Raw genomic sequence first — 13,130 nt, forward strand, 5'->3', positions numbered from 1 at the left:
CATCTAAACTGGTAAAGGCAACTTTTATTGCCCAACCCTAGTTGCCTTGAAGGCATTAAGAGTCAACCACATAGTGTGGGACTGGAGACATGTGTAGGCCAGACCAAATAGGAGTGGTAGCTTCCCTTCACTTGAACTGCTTCCATTGTTAAACCAATCATGCAAAGCATGCTAAGATTTGAGCAAAGAAGTATTTATTACACGTGTGGAAATAAAAAGGATTGATCTGTTACAAAGTGTTATATCATTTTAAACATGTAAACTGATGGGGCTTAGAAAGTAGAGATGTCCCCAATAACCTGCACACATTAAAAAAAAATTCGGGAAAAATAATTGTATTTATAAAAAACGGAGTTAAAAGAGGACTGAAGTAATGAGTAATAATTTGTTCCAATGCAAGACATATGCATCAGGGTAAGTTTTCTGAGGCATTTAGTGTATATTGGATAATCATAGACACACTTCCTGTGATTTTCTGATTTGTGCTGGCTGCATAAGAGGCCCTGCCAGCAGTGTGGGGCCTTGCATAATTTACCCAATCATGTTTTTCCTGTCATTCTTGGCTTGTGTGTTCTCTGTTGTTAAGACTACAACGGTATCCAACTAGTCAATGTTGTTCTGCTATAAATTCTCCAATATTCATTCCTCCAATAAAGATTCAAAATTTTAACCTGGTTCTTATTTCCCATTTTATGTTCCTTAGCCCTCACACTAACTGATCAGACAGAGGCATCTACAACTTAAGCTAGCAGACACCCCTTGTATGATACCTATCTGAAAAATGATTTTGCCATTCTTACCAGCATACAATATAACAAATACTGCTGATTAACAGAATTCGAAGATACACTGGGCTCGATTTTCACACCCGCGACCAGGTGCGTTCCTGGCGGGGGGGCTACGAAAATCGGGGATTCCCGGGGCGGGTCGGGAGCCCGGCTCCAACCCGCCCCATTTCCGGGTTCCCCACTGACGTGCTGACATGCGCGCACAGCCCCCGCATGTGGGACTCCCACCGGCAATTAAAGCCGGCGGGGTGCCACTTAAGGTATTTATCCAGGTATTTCAGGTCGTTTAGAGACCTGATTAACGTGATATTTTAGGAGGGTTGGGGTTTTACTAACGACTGGGACTGTTTCCCGTACTGGGGGAAACACTCCCAGTTCAAATGGACGTGTTGCAGCCATCAGCCTGTGGCAGCTGCAAAGGTCCATTTGACAGGTTGGGGAGGGGGGGGGGGGAAAGAGACCCTCACTCATTGCAGGAGGCCACTCTGTCACTTTGGACAAAGTTTGGCCTCCACCACCCTCCTCCTAACAACAAAATTCACCAACTTGCACACTTACCCCGGCGTCCAAACACATGTACCTACCATGCGGACCCCCTCAGATGTACATCTTCCAGATGGGGGCCGCCGTAGCTGCAGTCATGACCTCCTTAGAGGGCGAACAGCATCACCAGCCTCGCCAGCCACGTCATCTACCTCTGACACGTGGAGCTCCACAACACAGTGCTGTGACACATCTACCTGCACAGCAGGATGGAGGGCAACCGCAGAGAGAGATGCGTCGCAGAGGGCACTACCCTCGCCACAGGGTCCACAGACCGTGGCTCAGCTTCCTGGACCTCTCTGAGCAGCAGTGCATACGGAGGCTCAGAGTCACTCGACATATAGTCGTGGACATCTGCAGCCTCCTCCATGCCGAGCTGCTCCCGGCTGGCCCTAGCACCATCTTCTTACCTGTCGCTGTCAAAGTCACCACTGCCCTCAACAACATCTCCCCCGCATCGTTCTAGGGTGCCACTGGGGACATCACCGACGTCTCTCAGTCGTCTGCACAAAAGAGCCCTGCAAATACACCTACACCTACACCTACTCTGCAGTGACACAATGGGTGGCATCAGTTGTGGGTCTTCATTGTGATCCTCAGGAAAGGACATTATTGCACAAACCAGACAAGATTCGCATAGACGTGGCAGTAGTGGTGCCAATATAATATGTAATGTGAGTTGATCAGAAATTAAATATAAGTAAAAACCATGACAAACCCTCAAACACCCTTGTGCATCCCCTTCATGCTCACGACACGTTTGCCTTACGCTTCCTACTACACATATGTGATGCATGCCCTGTGGCTGCAGCACCGTATTGGCAGGTTGAGTGAGGCTGACTGTGAAAGAGATGCATGAGAGGGTGAGTATGAGATAGAGCCATGAGATTGTATGAGGATTGGGTTGAGCGGTAGTGGCGGGATGAGTACTGGCGAGGTGAGTAAGTGTAGGTAAGATGAGGATGAAGTTTGAGTGGGTGTGAGGGGTGATGTGACAGAGTAGTGTTGGCAGTGCAGAAGGAGATGTGGGGTGGGGGCGGTGATGTGGCAGACGGAGTGTAGGGGAATGAGTAAGTGTACACACTTTGGCTGACCTACTTAGGTCATTGCAGCGCCTCCTGCACTGTATGCAGGTGGGCGATATGTTGGTGATGCAGGTGAACTCCTCTGCCACCTCGAGCCAGGCCTTCTTGCTGGCAGAGTCAGGCCGCTTTCACCCGCCCGCTGGGGTGAAGATCTCTGTCCTCCCCCTCCTCCTCATCCCATCCAATAAGAGCTGGAGTGAGACATCATTAAACCTGGGAGCAGCCTTCCCCCTGGGCTGCTCCATGCTGTAATTTTTTCTATTTCTTGCAGCGTCAGTCAGTGGAGGACTGCCCCTTTAAATAGAGCTCCTCCAGCTGACAGACCTTACTGCGCAGCTTACTTAGCAGCGGGGAACCCGGAACAACAGGTAAGTGGATCCAATCAGCCTGCGATTGCGCGCAGGGCAGACTGATTTCACCGGGCGCGTTACCCACGCGCCCAATCGACCCCCTGCCGCGAACCCGCCGCCATGGTAATATCGGGCCCATTATGTCCAGAGCCCTAACAAACATCAAAACATCCCAAAGATTTCTACTGTGATTCTTGGCAAGCACATATTTTGATGATGGAACCATACGCGCAAGTAAGTTCTCACATTTTTTGGGTAGCTGGCTGGTCAGAAGAATTCTACCAGCCACACAAGACTGAAGCCTGTAGCCTGTGCAAGCAGACATTACTGAAACAAATGTTTTGCCCTTTTGTGGATCTGCATGAATTGCCAATTTTACAGACATGGCAAAACAAATTAACCTTGTATTTTGTTTCTTAACAAATGAGAGAACACAATTCCAGTGCTACATAAAATTGATAAAAATGTATCTGCTCTTTACTGGAGCAGAAACCAACAGCAACACTAAATATTTCCAAGCTTCAAGTTCTACCTAAAGATCCTGTTATGAGAATGACTGAGTGATTACATTAACTTTTTATGACTTCCAAATTACTCAAATGTAATGCTAAAATGTAAGAATGTGCACTCAACACACAGAACTTCAGCAGCAAGAAGTAAGCATTGGGTTCATGGACGATATGATCAGAAGAGTGAAATCTACTATGTGCAGGCTCCCCCGTTTATTTCAGTTATAGTGTGTAGTTCATCATCATTTTGCTTCTTCTGGCAGGAAAGAGGCGGTCAGGGCATTCAACACATTTGCACGATTAGACATCAGTAGGCAATATCCAAGATAATTAAAATGGTTTATATGATTTATTTCCTCCCCAAGACAGAATGCCTCTTCTTTACTCCAGCCAGTGAACCACTCAGCTGAGAACTAGTGAAACTCATTCAACAGAGACAAATCAGTGAAATTTGAGATGTGAACTGATCCACATTTGTAGTTGGGAATCAAGTGCTTATATTCAGTTGAGCTGCTATGATGTATGTTTAAAAGACATCCCCTTGCTATACTTAATAAAAATCACTATAACAGTGAACAAGACTGCTGCTTTTAACAAAAGGAGAGAGATTAATAATAGTGTGGAAACTCAAAGAATAGCAAAGCATTCCAATCATTTTTTCAAAATTATTTAACTTAAACTAGCTCTGCTGATGCTTTGATGTGGGTGCGTAATTAGCTTTTAAACATGTCACATCTGTTTTAGTACCGAGCCAAGTAATATGATGTAACAAGTACAGCTTTTAAATTACTCGTCATTCAAATTAGTGCCAGGTCAAATGTTCATATCATTCTGAAATGATAGAAACATTCAGAGTTTGCCAGGTCTTCGAAAGGTTCAATTACTATGCCCTATGTTTAAATTCTATTCCGAACTGGTCCCATTCCTATACAGCGTTGTAAATTAAATCTTATTAAATTTATTTTTAAACCATTTTTTTGATACCCTCCTGACAATCTTTTGCTCACGCTGGATGTGCATGGACATTATGTGGCATCATAAGCATTTATGATGTGAAACCCGAGTTAATCACTGTTTTTGAAAAAAGTTTAATGTGAGGCAAAAGATCTTGATTAATTGAAGTGTCACAGGAGGTTAAAAAGTCCTGTTCTACCTGTTAAAGTTGCAGATTCAGCAGGAAACAAAGGATGAAAAAGAGCTGAAATTAATGTAAAAATAACAAAACCTCTGCGGGGATTTCTTTCTATTTATTCAGTTCATGTTGGAAATAATTATTTGAAAACAACAGTAAAAAACATGTTTTTTTATTATAATAAATTAATGGCTCTCTGGAAAACCATTTTGATACAAAAAGTACAGGCAACAATGCATTAAGCCCAACATCAGAAAGATCAGGTCTGAGGTGGATGTAACTGCAAGACTTTTTATGGTATTGGTTTTAAATTTATCCAGTCTAATTTCTGCAAAATTCTGTAAACTATATTTTTCTTTCTTTTTAGATAAATCCTCTTTGGATTTGGGATACATTCACCAGTGAAGGAACTGCACCAAGAGGAGACCTTTCCAAACTGTCAGTCCAGCCAAAATCAAACAGGCAAACCCAGCCCCATCAAAAATAAATTAGCCCATGTAATACTTTTTTTTTTGCTTAACTTACACAGTGGCATTGCAAACAACTTCCCTTAAGTCTCTTCCAGATTGCTAATGTAAGAGGATTACATGCTGGCTTGAAACAGGAAACAAAGCAAACACCACCACTGCAGGAGCAGGTAGAGTCCTGTGATGTGAACACCATTTTGGCAATGATTGCGCCACTGAGGCTCACAAAGAATGATCACTAGAGTGAGGTACACAAAGGCTGCAGCCACCTATGGAACCATATTCAGCAGGAATCAATCAATGCCTTCAGGAAAGGAGTGGGGAAAAGGGGAGAAAGTTAGAAGAAAGAAATAGATTTTATTAGGAGAATAACAACTGTGTAAAAGCATGTATGATTTTTTTTTTAAAGTGTGCTGCATTAGAGTAGAAATCATACAAACCCTACAGGCAGCCAGTGGCACATTGCATTAGAGTACTGACTTTGTGCTTCTTGGTTGGTTTTGCCTCATGGGAATGGGAAAGAGTTCCTTGAACTTAATCATGAAGGGAATCAATGCTTCAACCACTCTAGACCTAATGAGTCCTTCGAGCTGAAGGAGCTTTTTTCTTCTTTGACCTGACTGGAAAACATTGCCAGGATTTACACAGTGCCGTTGGTTACAGCTTTCCAAACAGCTGACAAAGATTTTTAAAGCAAGAATCAGGCATAAATCAAAAGTTTTGAGAAACAACTCAACTGAACTTCAGATTTACAATTTTTGCTATTTTTAACGGAATCTCAAGTCCACAGGCCTAAATGCGACGTTAAAGAAAACAGTTTTTTTTCCTTCTGATTCTTAGAAAAAGCACAATGTGACTGAAGCTGATGGAAGAAAAAAGTATCAAGACAACTAACTGGACGTGCCAATGTAGGGTACTCTTGTAATTCACTTATACTAGCAAATGGGAACTAAATAAGCCTAAAAGGTGACTCATTTGGAACAACACCAGTGGCAGTTTTGTTGGATTCAACACTTTGGAAACCCAGCCTTTTGACATGTTTCCAAACGTCAGACGTGCCAATTTACTTTCTGCTTTCACGTTCCCAATTACTTTGTAAACAGTGGTGGCTACCATATAAATATGGTTACCTCTGGCCTGAGTAGCCAAAGCCCCCTCACCTCTTCCGTTCTGATAGTCCAGCTATTTAACTGGTAAAGAGCTTTGTAATGACCGGCAAACTTTGGGGGGGGGGGGGGGGAGTGGGAGGAATGAATTGAAAATATTGAAGTAAAAAAGCCACACCTGCACAACCATGCTGCATATGCGTTAGGGTAAGTTAGAAGTACTCGAGGGTTGAGCTTAGAAAAGCCAAATGTTCTTTTCTCATCCTGGACTATATTCTTATGCATGCAGGCGCACTGATGTTCTCATGAAAAACTCCATAACATATTTTGTCATATCTAAAATAGTTAGTACAAGGAGCATTACTGATTTATAGAAATAGGGGTGTTACAAGAGCCCCCAAGTATTTCACATTCACCAGATCATCTAACAGTACAAACATAAAATGAAAAACATGCACTTTCTTATGCCCTAATAATTGATACTAATCCTCCAGATTCTAAACACCATCAATGGAACACGAGGGCTGTATTTTGTGATAGGAAATCTCAGCATATCCCGGATGGGGCTTTATAGAATCATTACAGCACAGAAGGAAGCCATTCAGCCCATCGAGCCTGTGCTGGCTCTTTGTAAGAGCAATCCAGTTAGTCCCATCCCCCTGCTCTTTCCCCGTAGCCCTGCAAATTTCTTCTCTTCAAATATTTATCCAATTCCTTTTTAAAAGCCACGATTGAATCTGCATCCACCATCAAATATTCGCTAGCTCACAGATGGTATATCCTTATGCATTTGATACAGACCACTTTCCCATTTGACAGTAACTGACAGCATTTTTAGGCTCTTTGCATTCATTAAATTTTCCAACTTTTTGGTTCTGGGAGTAAAATGATCCAAAATTTTTAACCACCTATTTTTAAGCTCTGTTACAAAATTACATCTGGAAGAATTCAAATGACACATTTTATAGTAATAAAAAGTGGTAGAAATGATGGGACCCCCAATAAAGACAAATTTCAAGTGTGACTCAAATGCTGAAATGCATTTAAAATGTCTACAGTCTGTGGGACCTATTAAGAGTTTTGATGGGAAAATGTCTCAAAGTTGCACAACTTCGCAGAGCAGGAAGGCAAAGTAATAAATCAACAACGGTAAGAGGCAAAAACAAAAACAGTATGAATCCATTTTCTACCATATTATTTCTTCATACTTAAAAGTTGAGTTATTGCATAGTGAGCAAGCTTAAAAAGTACTGGAGATGCTGTCTTTGAAATGTTCCTAATAACCAATTATTCAACTAGTAGATTCGATGCGGTGTGGCAACAGGGAACATCAATAAACGTGTTTGATTTTATTTATTGTCTTCAGTAATTACTACACAACAAACAAGTCAGTTTACAACAACGGGGAAAAAAGTAAGTGCTGCTAGGCTGTCTTTGTGAATTATTTCTTCAGCCATTCACTTACTCTAACAGACTGTCCACCGGCTTTCCCCCACTTTTGCTTGTACCTCAAGAGACTTAAGAAACAGTTTGATGCGTCAGCACAAAGTAAATTTAAGTTTTCAAGATAATGAAGGGAATCAACAAAATTGCTACAGGCACACCCTTGAATATTTGAAGAGGACAGAAGTTAAAAATGAAGAAGGTATTTGTCTTTAAATTTATTGCACAGATCTACGAAATACTGCATTCCCTTAATCCCTCTCTGCTACACCACAACCATTGCTATAATAAGAAAACCTAGACCTCAGCGTATTTTGTTCTGTGGCTCCTAGGAATGGAGTTACTAAGAGAGAATAACTAGAATATAATGTACAAGACAAAGACAGCAAATTCTGAGAGACTTAAGCAGCAACACTGAAACCTCTAAATTGGTACCTAGTAGAACAGAGCCACAGTGGTGACCAACACGTCAACCTCTTCAACAATCTTGACATTTCATAGATCGACCTACAATGGTGAAACTAGCAGTCTTATCTATCTTTGTCTCAATCTAGTGTGCCTCAGATTCATGATTCATGAGGCAGCACAATCACTGACAACTATCAGGACTGCTCTCTAATACAAAGGGTGTGTGTGTATTCAGGCAGTCAGAGCCAGATTTTAAAAAAGAAAAAGGAATAAGAAATTGCCAAATAGAATCCTTGGGGGAGCTGAATAGCACAGCAGTTGAGATACTTGCTTCAGAGAATTACTGCAAGGTTTCCAGTGAAATGACAGCTGAAATTGTCAGCCACATAAATTTCATCAGTTTGGGACTGTGTTATCAGCAAGAGGGTTGGCAGGTTGGAAAAGGGTGTTCTAAAATGGGCTTCAGCTATGCCACCCTGCAACAGTAACACAAACGTGCACTTTTATAGCGCCTTACACTTTATAAAACACCTTGGGGCATTTTGTTGGGAGGTTGGGGAACCTACACAGGAAGAGGCTAAGGGTGGTGACTGAAAGGACCAAGCTTCCTGTGAGGCGAGTGTACAGCAGCACTGGAAGTATTTTGGGGTGTGGGAGATATGTTTGTGGACTGTTTTCCTGACCTCCTGATAAAGATTCTTTATCTTCTTTAAAATTTGCTCTGGAAAGCTTTTTGATTATAATACATTGCTAATTTAATCGTATAACTCTCTGTACTCCAGAGCTCCACCCTTGGTCTTCTTCTCTTAATCATTTACATACTTTCCCTCAGCCATAATATCCAGAAGCATGGGGTCAACTTTCATGTGTGCACAGTTGATACCTACCTCCAACTCTCCATCTCCTCTATCAATCACAAAGCTGTTGCTACACTCCAAATGCCTGTCCAACATTAAGACGAGGATGAGCCAATCTTTCTTCCAGTTTAATGTTGTCAAACTGAAGCCATTCTTTTCCGCTAGAACCAGTACTTACATGTACAGAAATACATAGAAATTACTACATGGAAACAGGCCATTCCGCCCAACCAGTCCGTGCTGGCTTCCAGCCTTAACCCTAACAACCTCACTGGCTACCACTTTCAGCTAAGTTCTGAGGTGTGGAACTATGCTGTACTCCTTGACCTCGGTCTGAGGTTCCCCACTCACATCAATTCAGGTTACACCCTCACAACATCACCTGCCTCTGTCTCATTTCTCCCCTTCCATTACCAAAACCCTGATCCACGCCTTTATCATCTCGAGGGTCAACTTCTCTAATGCTCTCCTAGCTTACCTCCTTGACTATATCCTCCAAAATGTATAACAAATTTAGAATGCTGCAGCCCTCATTTTCACCTGCAGAAAGTCCTGCATTCCCATCAGCCCCATCCTTGCCAAGCTCCAGTGTCCAGCAACTTGACTTGAAGATCCTTACCCTCACTTTCAAATCCCTCCATGGTCTTGTCCGAACCTACCTCAGTGATCTCCTCCAGTCCTACATCCCTGCATGCCCCTTTCGCTCCACTTATCCACTGCTTCCTCTCACACTGGATGACTCTTTGTTCCCCTTCTTTGTACATGTCCACTAGCTTTTAGTGATTTGTGTACACTGACACCTAAATCTCTCTGCTCCTCCACAGTTCCTAGTTTCTCACCATTTAGAAAACACTCTGATTTGGATCAGACCTGCCCTAGTGAGGCTCAAGTCTTTTTATGTGGTTGCTGGAATCTTTTTGGCAGACTTTTTTTGGGAAAAAATAAACAGGAATAGCATTATTATAAGTATTGTTATTTTTTTTGGAGGGGGAATAGTTGTACTAAACATTTTATCCACTATATTTACAACGCTATAAAATGAAATATGCAGTAATAATTTTGCTTTATGAAACTACACATTACTTTATAATATTTGAGTACATTAATTGTATTATAATATTGCTTAATATTAATGTCAACATTGACAGTGACCTAACCGAAAACCTTGGCAGAGACTGCTCACTTTAAAAAATGAAGTGGAGCTGGTGTTGACACCAAGATCAAGAAAGAATACATCATGAATGTTTTTGTAAAACATTTTACTGCAGGAAAGTTTGTAACAATTGTGCCTTTCACACTCCATGTTTGAGTACAAATTTGTTGCATATCATTGATTGGGGTATTTTTGAAAAACAGATAATAATAATGCAAATAGTTTCTTTTGTTAAAATGGTATATTTCAACACCCAATTAGTATGCATCTGGCCTTGTTAGGGATATCATACAATTGATACAGAGTCAATTAACATTTGGACTGGCAGGGTGAGCAGATCCCACATTAATATTTTAACCTTGTGCTTCCATTGAGTTTTTATCTTTCAGAACCTGAAGATATACTCACTCTCCCTTAATTAGCAGCAACTGGCCTCAGCACTGACTGACTCACTTTTTTTTGTCTGTTTCTAAACATACTCATTATCGCATATGAATATTCTTCTTTCCTCTTCATTACCGAGAGCTTTTCAGCTGTCTTTCTATGAAAGATTTTATGAATTCACTTAATAAGTTGCTAGACCAGATGAACATCATAATTACTGATGAACGGCATATTCTTTTATGGCACAGATACTGAATAGCTATAGGAGCAAAAAATGAACTGCTCGTAAAATTGAGCATATGACATTCAAATCATATTATCTGATCCTCCCTTAATGTGTATTATCCCAGACCTGTGTGTTAGAATTACACTAAGCAGATTAATGAATAATTTTTATGCTGAAGATATGAAAGTTCACCATTTCATGACATTTTGCAGTGAGAGTATGAAATGCACAGAGAGGGAGAATTATAACCTGTAATTAGATTTTTCTCTAGGTTAGGTATTAACATAATTAAAGCTTTCATTCAGCATCTCACAACTGCCAGCAGGGTCATATGTCAGCAGGTCAATGAAAACCCAGCGAATTAAATAAAATTATTAAACTTTGAAAATAATGAACTTTGCCAATGGCACAATACTTAGAAATACATTGAAGTTACAACATCCATGTGGAAACAGGACATTCAGACCAACCAATCCGTATTGGCATTTACCCTCCACATGAGCAAATAGTCCTAATCAGATTTACCAGGCTCGTTCTCATATCCCTTCATCCCATTCTCATCTTCCAAGCATCCCATTTAATTGAATGTTGACATAGGCCCCGATACTTACAGGGAGGTAAGGGGCATGCTTGTGGTCGGTAAACCCAGCAATGCCGAGCACTCGGAGGTCCTGACGAATTTAGAGGCTGGCCGGCTGCTGGGTGGGAAAGCCAGTGGTAGAAGGCCGCTGGGGACGGTCCCCGGCAATTGGAGAAGATCGGGGCATGGTGGGGGGGCTCGCAGCACGGCAGCGAGGAGGAGGAGATCGTTAGGGGAGGGGGACCGGCCGATCACGGAGAGGGAGAGATCGCAGGGGGGGGGGGGGGGGGGGGTCGGCTGATCGCGGGGAGGGAGAAGAATTGATTGAGTGGCCAGGAGAAGCACTCCTGGCCCAGAAGCAGTGCTCTGAAAAGCACTTAGCTGCTGGATTTGCCAGCTCCCACCTCCCTTTAGCTGCTGGGTTTCCCAAGCCCTGGGAAACCCGGTCCGCAGCCATTAAGCTTAAATGGCTCCAAAATCTAAGGAACGGAGCCATATTTAAATATTAAAATGACTCCGACGACCACAAACCCGCTGCAGTTAGTCCAGAAGTAGGCGCGTTTGCGGCGGGCTGGGGTTGGGTTTCACATTTTTACCAATTTAACTCCCGACCCTCTTCCGCCCATCGTGAGGGGGTTAAAAATCCCCCCATAGTTTCTGCCCCAATCACTAACCATGGAAGCGAATTCCACAGCCGTACAACTCTCTGTGTAAAGAAGTATCCCTTGCTCTCCGTTCTAAATCTTACATTTAATCTTGTATGTATGGCCCTTCGTTCTAGCTCAGGGAGCTAATTCAGTGAGTAGCAGAGCCATGCAGATCAGGAAGTCCTAGGTTCAATCCCTGATCTTTGCTAAGTTAGTTGACCTTGGCCAAGATTGCAACAGACGCATCACTCTTATGACCCCTGTCGAAATATGTATGATGTCAGTAAAGCCTAGTAATTTCTACCCTTACATTTCACACAATGATCAAAATGCTTGGAACTTAATGTGGTTTGGTGCACAGTATTACTTTGAGTGGATAAATGTCAGCCTCTAAAAGGAGTTGAAGTAAATTGACAAGCTGTTCAGAGAACTTGGGAATGTATCAGTAGCAGAAACATGAATGCACAAATTAAGCCCATCTGTAGCAACCAATGGTGACACGTTTGTTAATTTTCATACCTACAGTGCTAACTGAGAATTATCACATTTATGTGCCTTAAATTTGTCTGCCGTTTCAGTTTTTTAACTATAATATTACATTTAAGAGTTTCTCCATTTTTGGTGTGTTATAGCTGTCTTTAACAGTGGGACTAGCTGGACTGCTCTTGCATAGATTCGTCGAGGACTTGATGGGCTAAATGGCCTCCTTCCGTGCTGAACCTTTCTATGATTCTTATTCACATTTTGTGATAAAACAATGGAGACATCCCAGATGTCAGGAATGTTACTGAGGACACGAGGGAACTGCAGAAGCTGCTTTTGCCAAGGTCAAGACGAAGCAGTGTTAATATCTTATCTGGGTACACAATGTGCATGGGAAGATGCTGGGAAAATGGCAGAAAAAAGTTTGTGTCACCAGCAACTTAACTTAATCACTTTCTTTTTATAAATGCAAGTTCGTTCTTTCTGTACATTTTCAAAATATTTTCTGATATTTACAACTGCCAGAGGGTGTTAGTGTGTCTGCTCCAGTATCAGTGAGAGCAGAGAAAAGGGTTTATTTAAATTGTTTCTCAAATTTTTATTGATCAATTGGATTGCAGCATGAACGCAGTTACAGCTGCTCATCCCAGCACACCTTTTCTTCAAGAGGAATGTTGGATGAATTGGGCTCTGTTACCTTGGGATAAAACAAACAGCACCTGATGTCTTATCTGGGATGAAATATCTATTTGTAGCACAGTGGGAAAAAAATGGATCAATGTTTTACATATAGGGGAGAAGATGCAAGAATTGGACCATGCTTGTATTTCAACAAGTAAAAACAAACAGTAGCAATGGGCAACAGCATTTAAAAGGGATGTTCCCATTAGGGTGTTCTGTTTATATTGCTAGTCTGAAATTCTGAATGGAAATCACTTGCTTTGCACTAACTGACATGGAGGAGAGCAA

The 13,130-nt window shown here is 41.8% G+C and overlaps 1 protein-coding gene across 7 annotated transcripts in view; it reads right to left on the reverse strand.

Moving 5' to 3' along the window:
* Nucleotides 1-13,130, reverse strand: part of dab2ipb (DAB2 interacting protein b) — a 278,946-nt gene that overhangs the window by 42,200 nt on the left and 223,616 nt on the right. The gene's annotated exons all lie outside the window — the stretch shown is intronic.

Source organism: Heptranchias perlo, chromosome 31 (genome assembly GCF_035084215.1).
Source record: "Heptranchias perlo isolate sHepPer1 chromosome 31, sHepPer1.hap1, whole genome shotgun sequence".
Classification (NCBI taxonomy): domain Eukaryota; kingdom Metazoa; phylum Chordata; class Chondrichthyes; order Hexanchiformes; family Hexanchidae; genus Heptranchias; species Heptranchias perlo.